This window comes from Ranitomeya variabilis, chromosome 1 (assembly GCF_051348905.1).
Source record: "Ranitomeya variabilis isolate aRanVar5 chromosome 1, aRanVar5.hap1, whole genome shotgun sequence".
In the NCBI taxonomy this organism is placed as follows: Eukaryota; Metazoa; Chordata; class Amphibia; order Anura; family Dendrobatidae; genus Ranitomeya; species Ranitomeya variabilis.
Genome location: NC_135232.1, coordinates 396183012 through 396206715, shown reverse-complemented (window position 1 = coordinate 396206715; position 23704 = coordinate 396183012). Strand labels below are relative to the sequence as shown.

The 23704-nt window shown below is 44.0% G+C and overlaps 1 long non-coding RNA gene across 1 annotated transcript; it reads right to left on the bottom strand.

The window, feature by feature from the left end:
• Positions 1-3890: 3890 nt before the first annotated feature.
• On the bottom strand, positions 3891-23001 carry LOC143799594 (uncharacterized). The gene is made up of 3 exons (XR_013220534.1): positions 22933-23001; positions 5290-5380; positions 3891-4195 (listed from the first exon to the last, which is right to left on the bottom strand). It is a non-coding gene; the product is annotated as an uncharacterized LOC143799594 (long non-coding RNA).
• Between the last annotated feature and the right edge of the window lie 703 nt (positions 23002-23704).

Here is a 23704-nt window from a genome sequence, read left to right as displayed (position 1 = left end):
GTTTGTCAGGTAGGCCTGGAGTTCTTCCGGGACCCTAGAGTCGCCCCTCTCCCGCAATTGCCCCCCAAGACTTCATAGGTGATATGTGGTAGACAGCCCGCCTGAGACCGACTGTCCTGCCGCTGTTTGGAGTATGGCTTGAAGCTGTATTCTAATCCACTCCCTCGGCGTTCCGGCCACCGGTATTGCGCCTCAGCAGGGTGCTGCCTCTTTCAACAAAACCCCTGCTGGTATTCTCCTTCTGCTTGATCTCGTTTCTCACTCAGCACAATCTATCTCGCTTCTAGTCCTTTCTTGAGTCCCGCCGCTTCCAGGAGCCTGCGCGGACCCGTTACGTTCTTTCAATGCCAAGCCTCTGCCAGGATCCCACCCCTGGCAGAGACCCTACAGTCTCTCCCTTCACAACACCCCCTGCCACAGGGTGTTGCTCCGTTCAATCCCGTCAGCGTTCTCCTCTAACTTCCTGCCTGACCCCCAGTTTACCCACTATGGTGGGGAGTGGCCTAATGAATAGCACCCTTAGCTCCCCCCGGAGGCCCAGCTGTGAAACATATTGGTGTCTGTGATACCTGATTGGAGGAACTCCTTCGGTGCCATCGAACGTACCATGGCTCCCCTTAGCGGCGAAGCCACAGCACTGCAACGACCAGGACTCTGGGGCGCTGCATATATATATTTATTGTATTTTGTTATGTATTAAGGAATATTTTTTCTAGGAGGGGCCACTGTGGGATAAGAGGGAAAGCATTTCCTGATTTTGCAGAGTGGAGCTTGGTAGCTGAATAGCTCAGGAGGCCTGAGTGCCCAGACAGTCCTGATGGGCTTAATGCCCAGGACAGCACAGGGACCCCATAATATTGCCAAGGGAGAAGCCCAGCCATCCAGGGCCAGCAGGCCAGAACAGCATCAGTGGCAGCTGAAGTAGAAATCGTAGCTGCAGGAGAAGTCACAGCAGTACCGAAGGGCAGGTCGCTCACCATGTGGCAGATCATCGCATGGGCTGATGCCCTCAGATCCGGCGTGTACCCCCATTTGCTGAGAGTCTGAACATGGAGGATGCTGAGGAACTGTATGATATGGTCCGACCTGGGCACGTGCTGTGTGACAAGGAGAGAAGTAGAGGGAAAGAGAAAGAAATGTGTAATGTGTAATCTGTTGCTGAAGCTGTAGCGAATATGGATGTGCTGCGAAAAAAAGAGAGTAAAGTTTTGCATTTGAAGTTTTAAATGGACTCTGTGTCTTTATATGCAACAATAGCAGCAGTGGATCTTCAGCCAGCCCGATGGGACCCTGATGGTGCAGAAGGAGAAGCGGAAGGTATGCTGCAGAGGGGACACTGTATTCATGTGATGGGAGACCAGAGCATGTTAAAGTATAGAAACTCAGCCACGACTACGGCCCTGGCTCTCCCTCACATCCCCATTAGTATAGAGCGGCATGTACTGATCCATTCATTCCTTAAGGAGTGTACTTGGCTTTTTCTGGAAGCCCCCAAAGAGGATGATTGGAGCTGCGGTCAAACATCCTATCTGTTGCTCCATTTTAAAATGGGGATAAAAGTGTCCTGTCAGGGATAAAACTTCCCCATTCTTCTTCCAATCGGTTTGGTTTCCAATGTTCGGATTCCACCAATCAATAAGTTACTGCCTACCTAACCTGTGCATCAGTGATCATAACTGCTTTAATCAAATAACCCTTTAATGCAAACTGCCATAATTGTATATCCCAGTTATGGTGGCGCACAGTAGATCAATAGGAGCCGCCCGTGTTTTACAGACCTAGCTCCACTATATCGGGGATAATAAATAAGTTATTTGTATATAGCTGTAGGGTGGGCACCTGGGGTCCATTTCCCTTGTGGGCCCCAGACACCACAGTCTGACACTGGGCATGTGCATTAATGGCAATTAACATCTAATAATACTAGTGGATTATGCCTAACTCATATTGGGGCATTATTTAGAGATGAAAAAATGAAACTGTCAGGTGCAAACATGTTTCATCATCTTATTCAGCTCCCAATTTAAAGGGCAACTGCTTAATTTGAGAGGCTAAAAATACAGCTCTGCTGGGAATATAAGATAATAAAGTCAAGCTGGGAAAATCTCTTTCCAAGATACAGTGCGGGTCTTGCAGCGACAGGTACATGTTCAAAAGACGGAAATGCTGTCAGCGGGAGCCTCTTTGTAGTCCGTGCTGCAGGTGCTGTGCCAGTCACAGTAAAATTTATAAGGTGATCTTCTGAACCCACTGCACATCTGTTGTTTTATTACTGTATTATCTGGTCATGGCATGCTCTCTTTAAAATACTGTTGTAGTGAAGAATACCTGTTGAAAAAGTTATTCCCCCTTCCACTTTATTGAATGCAGTCATTCCGAATGAGCATGTTTTTAATATAACCGTAACCTCTTATTGTAAACTTACTCGTACATGAACAGTACAGCATTAGAGGGGTTAAAGGCTGGCTGAAATCACAATGGATTAAGACTCCATGCAAGAGGTTTTATGAGACAGAAGGGAAACGAGGAGACGGTATAACATGGAAAAGCCTTTGATTTAGAGAAAGCGTAATTTGTAATTTGTTACTTGAAAGGCTGAGCACTGGAAATATTTCCCCTGAGAAGGTGGCTGAAATCCATTATGTAGATTTGGGAATTTCATGCTGTTACATATTCTTTACTGTACTGGAATGTGTTTTTTTCTTGGACAGGTGATCGTGCATGACTGACCTTCCTATGCCATGGGGATTTTATTTGAAAAACCCTCAAACTTCCCTAATTGTAATGCTTTTCTCTATGGTTGATGCTTTTATTTTTCACATATATTTTATTATTTTTCTTTGTTAGAGAATAATGTGGTTATTTCGTGGTCATTCCTGGAGGTCTTGCAGTACAAAAGCATTGAAGTGGTCCTTCAGTGTCCAATCCCACCTGAAGTTCACTGCAGAGAAAATGTTAGGCCTCATTGACACTTCTGATTTTTCCACATATGAGAAAAATGGATTGATTATTTTATTTTTATTTTTTTTCCAACTGAATTTTTATTGAAGTTTTTATAATACAATACAAAACAATATAATTAATACTAATAGAGGGGAGGGAAGAAAATGGTAAGGAAGATGGAGAGGATTGAGAAGGGAAATAACTGGGAACTACTAGCGAAATGGGGAAATTAACTACTAAGGTCCTACTGGTAAATGCTCACTTTATATAACCAATTTAATTTCAAACAGAAAGTCAAGTACTGCATGTATCATTAGGGTTCATATATCTAACTGGTATATTGAACTTAGATTCCTAAGAAGTCCTTAATAGTTGAGTTTGTCGAGGATGATGAAACTTGGCTTGGCTTTTCCTGTTCTAGGTTAATCAACATACATAGACACATAAATATATACATACAATCATCAAGCTAAGGGGAAGGAGGAAAAATGTTATTCCAAATGTGCCATCTCTTGGTATACGTTATAAATTTGTTCTCTCTCAAAGCAAGCGAGAATTCAAAAACTCTATGAGTAGAAATTCTCTCTATAATCTGTTTTATAATTTAAACGTAGTTTTTACTTTTGGGCCAGCAAGGGTTAATGTCCATTTCCTAGCTGGCAGCTGCTGTGTTGCTGGTCAGCTGATGTTAGTCCCATCATCCTTTAAATAGTCACATGGCGCATCAACTGACTGTTGGTAATAGAGTTTTTCTATGAAGACCAGCAAAGGAGTGTGGAGCTCTCTGGTGCCAGCTATGTTTGTGGAGTTCGCTGTGGTGCAGGGGCACGTTTTTTCTGTGGTCAGACTGATCATTTCATGCCCAGCTCATGCCAAAGTACATTCTCTGTCAAAAGCTGCGTTCCCCTGGTTGTGAGGAGGGAGACAACCAGGGTGTGTACATTTCCTCCACCTTTACGTCTCAGCTGAAGTGGTGGTTGGTAGGAAAGCTGTGACCATACCGGTTCTTGTGGATAGTGGAGCTGGAGTCAATCTGGTGGATTCTTGCTTTGTTCAGACGCATAGTCTGATTGGTAGTATGCTGGCGAGACCCATTTTCATTCATGCGATTATCTCTGTCCCTCTCAGCCAGAGGATTTTGTCCCAAGTTGTAGACAATATTAACCTGCGTAGAGAAACTCTTCATGATGAGTCCCTGTCGTGTTATGTCTTGGAGGGTATGCCAACTCCCATCATCTTAGACCTCCCCTTGCTGAAACGACACAATGTGGTCATAGATTAGCGGTCCTGGGAAGTAGTGTGTTGGGACCAGTCTTGTAAAGACTGTTGCCTGGGAGCTATGGTCTCTGCCGTCCTTCTTGAATCTACCCTTCTTCTCCGGTAGAGGCAGATAAGGTGCTGCCAGGGAATAGGGGCATGATTCAACCCTCACCACAAGTAAACCCTGAGTCTCAGGGTCCTTTTACCCAAACAGGCTGCATTATACTGTGTGGGGGGCTGCATTATAACGTGAGTGGGGGGACTGCATTATACTGCACGTGGGGCAGTTGCATTATACCGTGTGTGTGTGGGGCCTGCTTAATTCTGTGAGTGGGGGGCTGCATTATACTGTGAGTGGGGGGATACACTATGCTGTGAATGGGGGACTGCACTATACTGTGTGTGGGGGCTGCATTATTCTGTGTGCGGGTGTGCTGCACTATACTGTGTGTGGGGGGTGCATTATACTGTGTGGGGGCTGCACTTTCCTGTGTGAGGGGGATGGACTATACTGTGTGGGGGGACCGCACTATACTGTGTGGGGGAGCTGCATTATACTGTGTCACACTGTGTGGGGGTGCTGCTCTATGCTGTGTGTTGGGACTGCACTATACTGTGTGGGGGAGCTGCATTACACTGTGTCACACTGTGTGGGGGTGCTGCACTATGCTATGTGTTGGGACTGCACTATACTGTATTTGTGGGGCTGCATTATACTGTGTGGGGGGCTGCACTATACTGTGGGGGGCTGCAATATACTGTGCGTGTGAGGGGGCTGCATTATACTGTGTATGTGGGGCTGCAGTATACTCTATGAGGGAGCTGCATTATTCTCTAGAATCAGAGGCGTAGCTAGGGTTTTGGTTCAGGGGGGGCAAAGCTTCTGAGTGGGCCCCTAACCAGGTAACCTTGATTACAGCTGGGTGATGCGCCCTAATAGTGGAGGAGAACCTCAGCAGATGACCGCGCTGTTACTGAAGATAATCTCTACACAAAGGCCAACATGGATATTACCGCCATATGGTCAGTGCTAGATACCAGTCCTACAGAACATAGATCACAGCACAGTTACAGATAATGACTTACCGCTGACGTCCTTAATGATGGAGTCGTCACTTTTCCCGTCTTTTCCATCTGGCCCAGACCAACATGACAACTTTTTCCAGCCACGACTCACCTGAAGAGAATACAACAAAGACACGTTTCACTTCTCACATTCCAGCCATCACCATCTATTCCCAACCTGCACAAACTCCTCATCCTGCTGATACCCCAATATTAAGCCGCTGCTGCCATATGTGACCCTATTACTGTACCTGATACCCCAATACTGAGCTGCTCCTGCCGTATGTGTCCCTATTACTGCACCTGCTGTTTGGTTTACATTTAATAATGTCCCGAGTCTCCCCCTGTACAGCTCCCCTATACACAGTATGATGCTCTCTTATACACAGTACTAGATGGTGGCCCGATTCTAACGCATCGGGTATTCTAGAATATGTATGTATGTATATAGCAGCCACATAGTATATAGCACAGGCCACGTAGTATAAAGGAGGCATGTAGTATATAGCATACAAATAGTATGTGGCCTGTGCTATATACTATGTGGCTGCTATATACATACATATTGTAGAATACCCGATTTGTTAATTCAGGCCATGCAGTACATAACACAGCCCAGGTACTATATAACACAGCCCATGCAGTATATAGCAGCCACGCAGTATATAACACAGGCAACACAGTATATAACACAGGCCACGCAGTATTTAACACAGGGTACGTAGTATATAGCACAGCCCACACAGTATATAACACAGGGCACGTAGTATATAGCACAGCCCACGCAGTATATAACACTGCCCATGTAGTATATAGCACAGCCCCCGCAGTATATCACACAGCACACGTAGTATATAACACTGCCCATGTAGTATATAGCACAGCCCTGCAGTATATCACACACCTCACGTAGTATATAACACTACCCATGTAGTATATAGCACAGTCCCCGCAGTATATCACACAGCCCACGTAGTATATAACACTGCCCATGTAGTATATAACACAGCCCCCGCAGTATATCACACAGCCCACGTAGTATATAACACTGCCCATGTAGTATATAGCACAGCCCCCGCAGTATGTCACACAGCCCATGCAGTATATAACACTGGCCACGTAGTATATAGCAGCCCCTGCAGTATATCACACAGCCCATGCAGTATTTAGCAGTGTGGGCACCATATCCCTGTCGCCTGTCGCTGATTGTTCGCAGCCGGCCACGTAGTATATAGCGTAGTATTCTAGAATATGTATGTAGTTTATTTATGAAGATTGAAGAATAATGCAATATTGGGTAAAATATATTTATTATCATTAAATTTTATTGGTCATAGAACTTAATACAATTGAATGAAATTATGAAACAGATCATCAAAATATATAAACCACAGTACATGAACTGTAACTGTATTTAAATAAATCATCGGACAAAAGAAATACATTGACACTATAATATATTTATTAACAATATCAAGCCAAAATATTTTTGTACACCACATTTCTTGTGAATACCTTCTGACTACCTCTAAGCAACTTTCCTTGTAAAGGGGTAGGAAGAACTTGCACCTTGACGTTGGATCTCATTTTAACTCTTGAAAATGCAACGTAGAGTTGTCCATGACCAAAAACGGGCTGCGGTAGATATATGCCAACACAGTGTAGAGTTTGACCTTGTGACTTGTTTATTGTCATGGCAAAAGCTGGTTTTATTGTAAACTGTCGACGCCGAAGCCTAAATGGAAGACCCGTGTCTGAGGGACATAAATCAATGCGTGGAATGAACACTTCATCTCCTTTTGCTGATCCAGTGATCACTCTTGCTTGAATGACGTGAGAATGGAGTCCAGTAACAATAAGGCGAATTCCATTACATAGACCATTTTTCGTATTTAGATTCCGCAGCAACATTATGATTGTTCCAACTTTCAGTTGAAGTCTGTGGGATGGCATTCCTGATGGCGTAAGACTATTTAAAAATTCAACTGGATAATGCTCTCGTTCATCTTCATTGTCTACATCCACTGAATCATCACTTTTATACAACTGATACTCACCAGGCATTCTATCCATCACCCAGGAATTTAGCAGAGCCACGTCATCATTCTTGGGACAGAGAATTGCATGAGAAGAGGCCTTCTCAACACTGCTTTGGTCATTCACATCAATTTCAATGCATTGTCCAAAAACATCAGTTACGATGCAGTCAGTGCACAACATGTCTTCTGGTATTTCAATAATATCTTCTCCAAGGTTGTATTCGTTGCTAAGTTCACCGTTGCCAAGTTTAAGAAGCCAGTTGCTATACTCTGGGTCCGAAGATCGCATATTGTTAATTAGTTGGAGTTTTATGAACTGTTTCCAAATGTCAGCCATTTTTAAGCTGGACTCGATAACCATCATTTGGTATGACTGGAAGGCATTGCCTAAAATCTCCGCCAATGACAAAAACTTTACCTCCAAACGGAATTTTATTTTTTTCAGCAACATTTGTAGTCATTACTTCACGCAGAAGTCTGTCAAAGCATAAAAAGCATAAAGCATCAAAGCTCAAAGCATATTTGGGTGCCATGGTGCACTCGTCAAGTATGAAAACATGTGCATTTTTTAACAGTATTCCTGCAAATGTGTCTTGTTTTATTCTGGAAATAGAGATTTCATTGACTGGAACTGGTATCCCAAAAGAGTGAATGGATAGTGCGACCTCCTCGTAAAAGGTTTGCTGCAATCCCTGTTGTAGCCGACGGCAATACGACTTTTCCCAACCCTCTAACGTGATGCATTATAACTTCATAGAGGTATGTTTTACCGCTCCCTCCTGGACCGTCAATAAAGAAACATTTTGGCCTTGCATCTGCTTGGTTTTCTATAGCGCTCACAATAGTGTCATATGCAATCCGTTGTTGTTCATTTAAGGAGTTTGTCTTCTCTGTTGCCAACAATAATTCGGAAGCTTCGTCATACTCTGGAACTTGTGGAACTTGAATGGCAGGCTGGGGCAAATTAAAGTCTGAAAACGTTTTTCCATGTAGTAGTAAGATATTTTGGACATCTTGCATGGCATAAGATTCGCAATTTTGACAACTTCCACTTCTGTTGTGAAGACGTAAGCAGTAGTCCTCGATTAGATGTTCTTTAAAATTTGTCCAAAGTTGAGCTGGATTTATAGGCGGTCCAAATACACAGATGTAGGCAAACAATTCACGAAGTTGCTTAGGCATATGTAGGGTAACTGCGTCTTCTAAAGTAAGTTTCCACACAGTATCATCCAATAGAAGTCCTAAAGCCAAAGCTGCAGCTTTAAATGTATCGTGCAATACTCCGTTAACTATTTTCAAATTGTCATAAGTTTTAGCTCCTTTGATATGTAGTAGTAACAGCCGAAGGCAATATCTTTCTTGATCCTTGACACTAACAGTATACATGCATCCAATTATTCTGCTAACTCCTCGTTGTCTTGGATTCCAAGTTTTATTCCAAACGTAATGCTCTGGAATCTCTCGGTACAAATAGTGCCTTGCGTTTTCATCACGTTGGTTCAGCAAAAAACATTCCATTAATGTTGATGTCGTGCTTAAAGTTTTGGAGACATCTTTGACTTCAGCATCTTCAAAGAAATAAAGCTGCTGTTGATTTGGTAAATGAATAGCTAAACGTATAATGGCATGGGACGGTGAATGCATTGGAAACGCAAATATCCTCCAAGCAGCTTCTGGAGCACTGACATATCTTGAGTCAACAAAAGTTGATGATTCATCGTGATTGACTGTTTTCTGTTGTATTTCGATGTTAGCTTTGTCATGCCCCTTGTAGATGTACTTGAAGAGATATTTAACACTTTTTATTGAAGCACAGATTTCTACGTTGATGTGACAGTTGTAGCATTTTGATAAGTACGGGTTGTATGGGACTATCCATGAGTTATTTATAATTTTTTTGTTGCAGCAATGTTATCAATGTGTTGTCGCCGGTAGGATAGGTAGCCATCCACGTCTTTAACAGTGTGCTGTTTCAACTCCTTTGGAAACCCTTTTGTACACTTTCCATTTTCCATGCATGGACTTTTTGGATTTGCTACACCGCATGGGCCATGAACCATATGAGAGACTACAATATTATACAGTTCAGGATACTTTTCTTGGTTAGGAATTTCAGCCCACACTATATTGTCGATTTCTTCCTCCGTACGAATCTTGGAATCCATGTCTAAGATAATTAGTATATGCACATGTGGGAGACCTCGTTTCTGAAACTCTATGACGTGTACCATTGCTACGACTGTTCCAAAAAGCCCATTTTTTGTCTTTGAAAAGGTTGATGAGTTTCAGTCGAAATATGCGTGCGACTAAGTCCGGCCTGTGTTCAACTTTTTGCCATGGTTCTAGATTTTCGGTAATTTCCGGCCATTTAGGATTACAGGTCAATGTCACAAAAATGTCAGGTCTTCCAAACTTTGTTACTATTGCCATTGCATCTTGATAACGCTGTTGCATGTTGCGGGGGCTACCTTCAAACAACGACGGGAGAATTACAGTTTTTCCAATTGGAATTCCCTTTTATATTGATTGTTTTTGCAAATGTTCTTGAAAAACGCAGTAGTCTTCAACTTTAAGCTGTTTTTGGTTCATTCTTATGAAATTTAGTCGATTAGCTTCAATTTTAACATATGCATCAACTAAGTACTGTTGTGTCAGTTTCCCACTGTTAAAAAATAGGATTGAAGTAATTTCGGACGGACAGACGAAAACTGTAGTATTGCAGTTGTGTAATTCTTCTTGAAGTTCCTTGTTGGTTTAGGGTTTCATGCCACCCTTGTTCACCTCTTGGAAAGAATAGGGGATACAGAAGAGCATCAAGGTTGCTGTGCAAAATGCTAATTCGTTGTGTCTTAGGAACCAAAGGGTTGTTTTGGTCTGGCTTAAGATGGACTAATATATCCCTTTGAAAAGGAGGTTCTCCATCATCGTTTTGAAAAACAACTGCGACCTCACTTACACGTGGTTTGTTGTAAAGTCGAGGATTCTGTTTATGTTCTTGTTTAATGGCCATGACAATAGAAGGCATTTCAGTACCATTTTGTATAGCCCTCTGTTCCTCCTCAGCTTCAACGTCTTTTAGTATGCGATATGCGGCAGCAAATGGGCTTATTTTTTGTAAATGTACAGCAATTTGGTTCATCAGTTCAGCATCACACTTTTCGTTTTCTTTTAGGTTCATCCTTTGTTCTGTAGCCTCATTTGTATCAAGGATGTATAATTGTGCAAATTTTGGTGGTTGTCCTATTTCTGGGTGAAGTGTTCCAGTGCGGTGGTAGATCTGGCCGTGAATTTTAAAACAATACGGTCCGAATCCAGGGGGTGGTGCAATGTTGGCACCAAATGAAGCAAAAGCATGAGAACTGTTGATGCTTCTGATATTTTCCATGAAATTTCTACTGTGTTGATGCATTCCTTTCATTAACTGCTCAAACAGATCTGAGTAGTGAGGTCTCGGTAGCATAACTTTTCCTTTTTGGCAGCATTGAGTAAACTGATTGTCAGATGGTCTTTCATCAATGAAATTGAGAGAGTCGCATTTAGAGCAAACTGCGTTCATATTCCCACAGTAGTGTTCATGAATTGTACTTTCATTGTCTGTTACGTAATGTGCAAGTTGTTGAATATTGTCCTGGTCGTGCCTTAGTTGGTAGAGCATTTGTTTTTTATGAATTTGGCGATCATGTTGTTCCTGTCGTACAACAGTTTGTTGTGGTGTCTCCGGTTGGCGACGTTGTCTGTGAGATTCCGCATCCTGGGCTTGTCTGGCAGCAGTTTGTTGTGGTGTCTCCTGTTGGTGACGTTGTCTGTGAGATTCGACATCCTGGACTTGTCTGGCGGCAGTTTGTTGTGGTGTCTCCTGTTCCCGATGTTGTCGTTTTCTTGCTGCTGATGATGCTTTTCTGTCATCCTTATTGACGTATTTTCATTTACGACCCATTCTAAGATAGAAAGCATAAATCGTGATAGTGTACAGTAAAGATGTATGTGTTCAGCGCGCTGTAACTGACAGAACGTATTCAGTGAACGTGACTGAACTATGTTGCACTGACAGAAAGTGTTCATTAAACGTGACTGAACTACGTGGCACTGTGACTGACAGAAAGTGTTCATTAAACGTGACTGAAGCACTGTAACTGACAGAAAGTGTTCATTAAACGTGACTGAACTACGTGGCACTGTGACTGACAGAAAATGTTCATTAAACGTGACTGAAGCACTGTAATTGACAGAAAGTGTTCATTAAATGTGACTGAACTACGTGACACTGTGACTGACAGAAAATGTTCATTAAACGTGACTGAAGCACTGTAACTGACAGAAAGTGTTCATTAAACGTGACTGAACTATGTGGCACTGTGACTGACAGAAAGTGTCAGTATGCAGCATCAATAGTAAAAACATATAATGTAAAAAATAATAAAAAAATAAAAAAAAAATTGTGATATTCTCACCTTCCGTCGCCTTTGCAGCAGCTTTTCCTGCTCCTCGCATGCTCTGGTCCCACCGCTTCGCTGATTTGTTGCGCCCGACTGGTCGCGACCAATTAGCGACATTGGTGTGGGATTTAAATCACGCTTTGCTGATTAGTCCTGGCCGGCCGCAACCAATTAACGAAGCAGTGTTTGGCTGGCTGCGACCAATCAGCGAAGCGGTGTTTAAATCCTGTGCCAATTCGCGGCCGGACAGTGACCAATTAACGAAGCGGTGGAACTGGAGCATCGCGAGGAGCAGGAAAAGTTGCCACGGACAACGGAAGATGAGAATATCACAATTTTTTTTAATTCCTTTATTATTTTTAACATTATATATTTTTACTATTGATGCTGCATAAGCAGCATAAATAGTAAAAAGTTGGTCACACTTGTCAAAAGCAGTGACTGACCCGGAAATGCTGCAGGCAGCGTTTCCGGGTCCATCACAGAATGACGGCACATCGCTACCGCATGCCCAGTATGGCATGCATTGGCGATGCGCCTGATAACAGGGTTAATGGCAGCGTTAACGTACTGCGTTACACCATTATGCCGCGGTGTAACGGACTGCTAAAAAGCTATGTGGGCACTGACTGCAGGGGAGTAGGGAGGAGGCACTGACTGCAGGGGAGTAGGGAGGGGCCAATTTGCGGCCGGACTGTGCCCATCGCTGATTGGTCGCAGTCAGCCGGCCACGACCAATCAGTGACACGGGAGTTCATTATATACTCAGCACCGCCCCACACAGGGAGAAGCACTACACAGGGAGACGCAGGCACGCGCCCCACACCGGGAGACGCAGGCAAGCGCACCACACAGGGAGACTTAGTCACGCGTCCCACGCAGGGAGACGCTGGCATGCGCCCCACGCAGGGAGACACTGGCACGCGCCCCACGCAGGGAGACACACGCACGCGCCCCACACAGGGTGACGCAGGCAAGCGCCCCACACAGGGAGATGCAGGCACGTGCACCACGCAGGGAGACGCAGGAATGCGCACCACACAGGGAGATGCAGGCACGCACCCCACACAGGGAGACATAGGCATGCGCCCCACTCAGGAACGCGCACCACACAGGGAGACGCTGCCCCACGCACCACACAGGGAGAAGACGCCGCACAACACAGGGAGGAGACGCCGCCCCACACAGGGAGGAGACACTGCCCCACACAGTGAGATGCCGCCCAAACAGGGGGCCGCAGGCATGCACCGCACACACACACACAGGGAGACATCATTGGCGGCACTTGATGAAGATACCGCCCCACACAAGGAGGAGACGCCGCCCCACACAGGGAGATGCTGCCCATACAGGGAGACGCAGGCAGGCACCCTACACAATGGCAGCACTTGACAGCAGTGGATGACAATGATGATTCCAGAATTTGCGGCAGACTGTGCCCGTCGTTGATTGGTCGAGGCCGGCTGGCCTCGACCAATCAGCAAGGCGGGATTTCCGAGACAGAGAGACGGAAGTGCCCTTAGACAATTATATATATAGATACTGACCCCTTAGTAGCCTTCAAACTGTTGGCTCCAACACTGTAATCCCCACACTGTATAATGCCCCTCTAGATAGCCTTCATATAGTATAATGCACCAGATAGTCCTCAATATAGTATAATGCACCAGATAGTCCTCAATATAGTATAATGCACCAGATAGTCCTCAATATAGTATAATGTACCAGATAGTCCTCTATATAGTATAATGCACTCCCCATAGGCCTACTCTATACTGTATAATGCACTCCCCATAGGCAGACTCTGTAGTATAAGGCAGCACCCCATAGGCAGACCCTTAAGTATAAGGTAGCACCCCGCAGGCAGACCCTGTAGTATAAAGCAGCACCGCTATAGGCAGACCCTGTAGTACAAGACAGCACCACTATAGGCAGACCCTGTAGTATAAGGTAGAACCCCTATAGGCAGACCCTGTACTATAAGGCAGCACCCCCATAGGCAGACCCTGCACTATAAGGCAGACCCCCCATAGGCAGACCCCCCATAAGCAGACCCTGTAGTATAAGGCAGACCCCCCATAGGCAGACCCTGTAGTATTAGGCAGACACTGTAGTATTAGGCAGACCCCAGGCACACCATGTAGTATTAGGCAGACCTCCCACAGGCAGACCCTGTAGTATCAGGCAGACACCCCATAGGCAGACCCTGTAGTATTAGACAGACCCCCCATAGGCAGACCCTGTAGTATAAGGCAGACCCCCCACAGGCAGACCCTGTAGTATTAGGCAGACACTGTAGCATTAGGCAGACCCCACCATATGCAGACCCTGTAGCATTAGGCAGTTTCCACCATAGGCAGACCCTGCAGTATTAGGCAGACTCCACATAGGCAGACCCTGTAGTATAAGGCAGACCCCCCACAGGCAGACCCCCTATAGGAGGCCTGTAGTATTAGGCAGACCCCGTAGTATTAGGCAGACCCCTATAGGCAGACCCTGTAGCATTAGGCAGACCCCCGCCCCATAGGCAGACCCTGTAGCATTAGGCAGACCCACCATAGGCACACACTGTAGTATAAGGCAGACCCACCCCATAGGCAGACCCTGTAGTATAAGGCAGACCCCCAAAGGCAGACCCTGTAGTATTAGGCAGACCCCACCATTGGCAGACCCTGTAGCATTAGGCAGACTCCACCATAGGCAGACTCTGCAGTATTAGGCAGACCCCCCATAGGCAGACCCTGTAGTATAAGGCAGACCCCCCACAGGCAGACCCTGCAGTATTAGGCAGACCCCACATAGGCAGACCCTGTAGTATAAGGCAGACCCCCTACAGGCAGAACCCTATAGACAGACCCTGTAGTATTAGGCAGACCCCCCACAGGCAGACCCTGTAGTATTAGGCAGACCCCTATAGGCAGACCCCCCATGGGCAGATCCTGTAGTATAAGGCAGCACACACCCCCATAGGCAGATTCTGTAGTATAAGGCAGCACCCCTTAAAAAAGTAAATAACTACTCACCTCTCCTCTTCCTGGTTCCTGCACTGCTCTGAGCTCCCACTCGTCTCCTGACAGTGGGCACCGGGCAGTGACTCATCGCGCCCGCTGTCAGCATCTCCAATGTCAGATGCTGACAAGGGGATGATGGGGGAAGGAGCGCAGCGCTCCTTCCCTCATCATTGCGGTCAGCTGTATCAGCTAAATGCTGGTACAGCTGACCCTGCGATGACAGGCGGGGGCCCACTGCTGGCACCGGGCCCCCACACCTGCTCAGAGGTCCCATAGCGGCCGGCGGCAGAGCACGGAGATCGATTCTCCCTGCTCTGATGCAGAAGGTAACTGTATCTGCGCGCACAGTTACAGTAGCGTAGCTCCGGGTGGGCCCCCTCTGAACACCGGGCCCGGGGCGCCCGCACCCTCTGCCCCCTCGGTAGCTACGCTACTGTCTAGGAGTGTGCTGCAGTATACTCTTTCAAGGACCATGGGGAGTGTATTATACTATATGTACTATATGGAACCTGCATTATACTGTATCGAGGACTTCTGTACCCATCACTCTTCCTCAGCCAGTGTAATCAAACTCGGGAACAAGCATCAAACAACTTCAATATTGTCGATCAGGCTCGTTTAACCCCTTCACGCCACAGCCCTTTTTGTTTTTGCATTTCTGTTTTTTGCTCTACTTCTTCCCAGAGCCCAGAAGTTTTTTTATTTTTCCATCAATATTGCCATGTAAGAGCTTGTCTTTTGCTGGATGAATTGTACTTTTGATTGATTTTACCATATTGTGTACTCGAAAATGGGAAAAAAATAATTCCAAGTGTGGTGAAAGTGCAATTCCACAACTGTTTTATGGATTTTCTTTTACCATGTTCACAAATACTAAAACTGTCCTGCAATTATGATTCTCCCGGTCATTACAAATTCGTAGATACCAAATATGTCTAGGTTGTTTTTTATTTGAATGGTGAAAAAAAAATCCAATATTTGTTAAAAAAAACAAACAAAATAAGTGAGTGAGGGCTTAATTTTGTGTGCCAAACTGATGTTTTTAATTATACCATTTTGGTGTTTATACAAACTTTTGATCTCCCGTTATTGCATTTTAATGCAATGTTTCGGCAACCCAAAAAACATAACTCTGGAGTTTTGACTTTGTTTTTTCGCTACGCCGTTTACCGATTGGATTAATTCTTTTTATAGCTTGAAAGATTGAGCGATTCTGAATGATTCTGGCAATATTAAATATGTGCATTATTTTTTTTTCTAATTGTTTTATTTTGAATGGTGTGATTTAAACTTTTATATTTTTTTATATTTTTATAAACTTTTTTTTTACATTTTGCATGCTTCAATAGTCTTCATGGAGACTAGAAGCTGCAGTTGTCCAATCGCCTCTGCTACTCACAGGCGATGAGCAGATCATGCCAATCCATTGGCGATCCGCGATCATGTGACACAGGCGCCGATAGGTGGGAATATTGACGCGCTTCCGGCGCAATCACATTAAATGCAGCAGAGACTGATAGAGGCATTTAATGGGTTAAGAACCCCAGGTGGATCGCGATTCCACCCATGGCTGTTAGGGGCATATGTCAGCTGTTCAAAACAGCTGACATGTGCTGCAAAAGATGTGGGCTCAGCGCTGGAGCCCACATCACAGAGAGGGACACGACATGCACAGTACATGTACGGCACATGTTGTGAAGGGTTAACGGCCTTAACTCAGCTCATATAAATACAACCAAAATGTTTCTGTGTGATGGTGCAATATGTGAGCATTTGGGGCCCCACTTTAAACTTTTGTCCAGGGCCCCATATTGTCTAAAACCGGCCCTGACAGCATGGGAAAGACCCCTGGAAGCATTTCTGAATCCCAGGTCGCTGCTGGAAACAATGTTGTCAGAGTATTAAGCTACTTTTATGGACTGACAATAAAACATACAAAACTGCTGTTAAAATTGATTTCACTGTAAAAAATGTTAAGAAACATTATTTCAAGAATAATGATGTGTATGTAAGCCAAAATAAATAAGAGAAAAAAAAATGTTCCTCCTCACCTTGGGCTATGTTCACATATAGTGTTTTTGCTGCATTTCTGCACATTTGCATTGATTTCAATTGTGAAAAAAACATTCTACAGGAAATATAATATTAATACCGTATCTGTCCATGTGGTGTGTGAGACATGATCAGACACATCCTGTTAAATTTATGAAGGAGGGACTCTGAAAGACACAATTTGTTTTTTCAGGACCATTAGGCAGCCATCACTGTTTGTAAAAGTTTACCTCTTTACCCCGGGGGTGGTTTGCACAATAATGACAGGGCCAATTTTTACAATTCTGACCACTGTCCCTTTTTTAGGTTAAAACTCTGGAACGCTTCCTTGGATCCTGGTGATTCTGAGAATGACATATTGTACTTCATGATAGTGGTAAAATGTATTTGATATGACTTGCGTTTATTTCTGAGAAAAGGGAAATTTGGCGAAACTTTTGAAAATTTCGCAATTTTCCAAATTTGAATTTTCATGCCCTTAAATCATAGAGATATGTCACACAAAATACTTAATAAGTAACATTTCCCACATGTCTACTTTACATCAGCACAATTTTGCAACTATTTTTTTTTGTTAGGAAGTTATAAGCGTTAAAAGTTGAACAGCGACTTCTCATTTTTACAACAACATATTTTTTTATGGACCACATCACATTTGAAGACACTTTGAGGGGTCTATGTGGTAGAAAACGCCCAAACAGTGAAACCATTCTAAAAACTGCACAACTCAAGGTGCTCAAAACCACATGCAAAAAGTTTATTAACCCATCAGGTGCTTCACAGGAATTTTTAAAATATATTTTTTTAAAAATGAACATTTACCTTTTTATCACCAAAAATTTACTTCAGATCCAAATTTTTTTTATTTTGTGCAATTTGTCCTGAGTAAGCTGATACCCCATATGTGGGGGTAAACCACTGTTTGGATGTATGGCAGAGCTCGGAGGGGAAGGAGCGCCATTTGACTTTTTCAACGCAAAATTGGATGGAATTAAGATTGGACACCATATCGCCTTTGGAGAGCCTCTGCTATGCCTAAATAGTGTAAACCCTTCAGAAGTGATCCTATTTTGGAAACTAGACTCCTCAAGGAACTTATCTAGATGTGTGGTGAGCATTTTGAACCCCCAAGTGTTTTACAGAAGTTTGTAACGTAGAGACATGAAAATAAAAAATCATATTTTTTCCACAAAAATGAATTTTTCACCCCCATTTTTTTATTTTACCAAGGGTAACAGGAGAAATTGGACCCCAAAAGTTGTTGTGCAATTTGTCCTGAGTATGCTGATACACCATATCTGGGGGTAAACCACTGTTTGGGCACACGGCAGAGCTTGGAAGGGAAGGATCACCGTTTGAAACCCCCCTCAAGTGACCCCAATTTGGAGACTAGAACCTCCAAAGAACTTATCTAGATGTGCGGAGAGCACTTTGACCCCCCAGGTGCTTCACAGAAGTTTATAACATTGAGCCGTGAAAATAATAAAATCACATTTTCCTCACAAAAATGTTATTTTAGCTTCAAATTTTGTATTTTCATAAGGGTAACAGGATAAATTGCACCATATAATTTCAGGCAGGCGATGATGGGACTATTATTCCTATCAGCCTGCCCCTGCTGCCACTAATAACAGTGACAGCAGGAGCAGCTGAAGGGGGTATTCATCAGCCACTTGTGCTATAAATAAATAAATAGATAAAAAACCGGTGTGGGTTCTATAACCAGCCAAGCAAAACTCACAGATGGGGGCTGCAACCCTAAACTGTCAGCTTCAGCAAGGTTGGTTATCAAGAATACAGGGGTCCCCATGCTGTTTTTTTTTAATTTAAATAAATAAAAAAAATGGCATGAGGTCCCCCCCATTTTTGACAACCAGCATTGCAAAGCTCACAGCTGGGGGCTGATATTCTCAGTCTGGTAAGGGACCATGGATATTGACCCCCCCCAGCCTAAAAATAGCAGCCTGCAGCTGCTTAGAAAAGGCACATCTAATAGATGCACCAATTCTGGCACTTTGCCCTGCTCTTCCCACTTGCCCTGTAGCGGTGGCAAGTGGGGTTCATATTTGTGGGGTTAATGTCACCTTTGTAATGTCAGGTGACATCAAGCCCATGGCTTAGTAATGGAGAGGCGTCTATAAGACACCTATCCATTACTAATCTTACAGTTGTCTTGTAAATAAAGACACAGCCAGAATAAAGTCTTTTATTAGAAATAAAACAAAACACACTTTTCCATTTTTATTTAAAAATTAAAAACACAGTTATACTGACCAAACGCCTATTCCACCAAACCCCTCATTCTTCCGTAATAAAAAAAAAATAAAAAGCAGTTTTTTACCTGAACAGGGCCAAGATGCGACTGTCCAGGCTGAGAACTACTGGTGAATGAGCTGCTTTGAGCACAGCATGCCTGCCACCTGATGAAGACGGAGCTGTTCCGTCGAAATGCGTTGTGGATTTCAATAAACATAGAAACTTTTAATCCTTTCATCTGTGTCCTGTGCGCTCCCATGTGACTGGAGTATCCTGCAACTCACTTTGAGCACAGCGTCAGTGACCAGCGGTCACATCAAAGAAGGTACCTCCGGTCACTGAGGCTCCGTTCCCATCCGGGGTGAGCTGCGGTGAGATGCCTGCTAGCTCATGGAGCACCGTTGAAAACTGTTTTTCCCCCAGACATGGATTACGGCGTGGGACAGAATGACGGATAGATGAGGGATATTGTTGTTTTGCATTTTTGGTTTATTGCAGGAGAGTAAGGGCTTCTGTGGAATAGGCATTTGAGAATAATTAAGAGAACATACATTTATACTAGTGATACAAAAACTCCACTGGTGCAGATAGTTTCTTCTTTTTGCATGAAAAATTTGACTATACATTACTAATCCTAAAGTTGTATTGTAAATAAAGACAAAGCCAGAATAAAGTATTTTATTAGAAATAAAACAAAACATATATTTACCTTTTTATTTAAAAATAACGATCACAGTTATACTCACCAAACGCCTATTACACCGACGCCCTTGTTCTCCTGTAATAAACCAAAAATACAAAACAACAATATCCCTCATCTATCCGTCGTTCTGTCCCACGCAGTAATCCATGTCTGGGGAAAACCAATTCTCAACGGTGCTCCGTGAGCTAGCGGGGATCTCACCGCAGCTCAGCCCGGCAGGGAGCAAAGCCTCAGTGACCGGAGGTAACCTTTATGATGTCACCGCCGGTCACTGACGCTGCACTAGCAGCAGCTCATTCACCAATGGTTCTCAGCCTGGACGCTCGCATCTTGGCACTATCCAGGGTGAAAACTGTTTTTTTATTTTTGGTTTATTACAGCAGAACAATGGCTTTGTGGAATAGGCGTTTGGTGAATAGAACTATGTTTGTTATTTTTAAATAAAAATGTAAATGTATGTTTTCTTTTATTTCTAATAAAAGACTTTATTCTGGCTGTGTCTTTATTTACAATACAACTTTAGGATTAGTAATGGACAGTCAAATTTTTCATGCAAAAAGAAGAAACTAACTGCACCAGTGGAGTTCTTGTATGACGAGTTTAAATGTATGTTTTCTTAATTATTCTGAAGTAATACAGAACTTATCAACTGGTGTGTAGATGCTCAGCATGAAAAAATCACATGTAGAATAGTTGTCAGAGAAAAGCAAATGCGGCACTCACCACGTTGAAACTGATAGTTCAAAATCCTTTATTTCACCTTCGGTAGTTTGGACATGAAAAATGGACATGCAGGTCAAGGAGGCATGCGGGGAGTGGGCTTGATGTCACCTGACAATACAAAGGTGACATCAACCCAACAAATATGAACCCCACTTACCAACGCTACAGTGCAAGTGGGAAGAGCTGGGCAAAGCTCTAGAATTGGCACATGCAATAGATGTGCCTTTTCTGGGCGGCTGCAGGCTGCTATTTTTAGGCTGGGGGTTATACAGATTACCATGAGTGCTGGTCATGAGCTGAAGTCCAGGAGTTTTAATCTGCTGCTGTTAAAACACTGTTTGTGTTGAAACTATAAAGGCCCCGTCTCACATAGCGAGATCGCTAGCGAGATCGCTGCTGAGTCACTAGTTTTGTGACGCAACAGCGACCTCAGTAGCGATCTCGCTATGTGTGACACGTACCAGCGATCAGGCCCCTGCTGCAAGATCGCTGGTCGTGTCGGAATGGCCTGGACCTTTTTTTGGTCGTTGAGGCCCCGCTGACATCGCTGAATCGGTGTGTGTGACACCGATCCAGCGATGTCTTCACTGGTAACCAGGGTATACATCGGGTTACTAAGCGCAGGGCCGCGCTTAGTAACCCGATGTTTACCCTGGTTACCAGCGTAAATGTAAAAAAAAAAAAACCGTACATACTCACCATCTGATGTCCGTCAGGTCCCTTGCCGTCTGCTTCCCGCTCTGACTGACTGCCGGCCGTACAGTGAGAGCACAGCGCAGCAGTGACGTCACCGCTGCGCTCTGCTCTCACTGTACGGCGGCTCAGTCAGAGCAGGAAGCAGACGGCAAGGGACCTGACGGACACCGAAAGGCGAGTATGTAGTGTTTGTTTTTTTTGGTAACCAGGGTAAACATCGGGTTACTAAGCGCGGCCCTGCGCTTAGTAACCCGATGTTTACCCTGGTTACCCGGGTGCTGCAGGGGGACTTCGGCATCGATGAAGACAGTTTCAACGATGCCGAAGTCGTTCCCCTGATCGTTGGTCACTGGAGAGAGCTGTCTGTGTGACAGCTCCCCAGCGACCACACAATGACTTACCAACGATCACGGCCAGGTCGTATCGCTGGTCGTGATCGTTGGTAAATCGCTATGTGAGACGGGGCCTTTACACACATCCTAGTAAGTCACGCATCTGTGGAATTAAGGTCTCGTGCCCTATATTATGCTGCTGACTAAATATCAAAAACCTGCTGATAGGAATAACCCTTTGATGGGAATCTATCTTCATATAGAGGCATTGTCAGGTAATGCTTGAAAAAAACAACAATTTGGCAATTTACTGATTATAATAATTTGTAGCCATTTTTGTGATATTAACTTTTTTGTTTTGTTTACAATTTGTTTTCTGTGAAACTGACCAACTCTGCAGTATAGTTTGTAAGCACTGTACTGCAGCTGGATAGAATTAGGAGCTAACAGTTCACTCCAGTGACCCTGGCCAGCTTAAAATCAGTGCTGCCAAGCTCAACAGAAAAGAACTTGCAAGCACCTTGCTTGCTAACCCACCACTGTTAGTCAGCAGCAGTGGTCAGTCTCTTAGGCAACCAGTTGTAAGTAAAAAAAAAGTGTTAATATGTCAAGAATGTCTGCAAATTATTATAAACATTACTATGCAAAGCTATCTAACAATACCCATCTATGAAGATGGGAATAATGCCCAAAAGGCCTGTTTGTTAGAAGTAAGGCTAAGTGCACATCAGGTTTCTCATTCACTTTGCTGGCGTCAGGTTCTTTCACAAATCCACGTAGAAATAGCGCTACAAAAACGCAACAAATCTGCAACGTGTGCACATACCCTAAGAGTTGAGTATCCTGTCCTTGATAAGACACAGACATTAGCATACATATATAGCACTTGTTTTTCCCAAACTTTAAAATCGGTAAATGTGATTTTATAAATAGAAGGCAATCCTACATTACTTTACCTATAAGGAATTTAACAGTGGTTAGAGAACTTCTGCAAAAGCAACTGGATTAAGACAAAGACATTCACATTTACACTGCAAAATATTATATTCCAGGAACCTTTTACAAATTAATTTAAGAAAACAAGATGTCAGACACATTATGTCTTGTACAGCTGAAATCTATTGTAGATGAATTTGTACAAGCATTGAAAATATGTATCATTTTTCATTTAAAGTGCTAGGTATCAAATGAACAACCAGGGACAAAACCTGAACTTTTGGCAATCAGCCAGCTCAATGTTAAGAAAAGTAGATAAAAGATCACAATAACACAGAAATAAATTAATATTCCTTGTCCTCTATCTATAATGTGAATACTGTCTTAATGGTTGGCTGTGAAAAATTAACCCAGCAGCAGTAAAAGCCATAGCTTCCACTTCTGCTCGTCTTTGCACCATATATGGCAATTGCTACTCACCCCCACTTCTAGCGAGCTATGTCGCAGACACTCTTTGTTGGGCTCCAAATCTCTTCTCCTTCTGGAAGACTGTGTTTTTACATATCTGCTGGTGGGAAACAAGGACATTTAATGTTTGTTGTTAAATTTCCACAGGAGAGAGCATGCATTTTATTACCAAGCCAACCCTTACTCCTGATTGGAACCTCAGACCTAGCAATATATTTTCAAATGGACCTCTCCACTGATAACTGTGTGAGATGGGGCCTCATTCTTGAGACACTGTAGGAGTGAGTCCCAAAACATGGACCTACATCAATCCATATGAAAGACTTGCATGTCGACATGCAAAAATGTCTGACATAAGTGAAGCGCCCCCACTGCCGCAGGGCCGAGGTGCACCCGGTACCGGACCTCTGTGTCTCAGTTCTGGGGTGGTCACGGTGGCTAGACCCGGTCCGTGACCCTGCTGAGGGGCGTCCAGCGAAGATAGAACGTGATGATGTTGGGGTGTGGGGTGCGATGAATAACGAGGACACAGAGTTGCAGTCTCTTTACCTCTTTACTGAAGGTCTCGAGGTACTCAATCCAGAGCACTGTTAACAGGGCTGTCTGAGACCGGCCGATCCGAAGGCACATCAGGATTCCCCTTAATAGGTGGGAATCAGCGTCTACCTTCTAGCGCCTGTGTGTTGTAGTCCTTCCCTGCTGAGCACCCCGGGATAGTCCTCACAACTGATTCTGTCTGTCTCTGATGTTCGTTCTCTCCGTCCCCCAGATGATATGGTTAGGA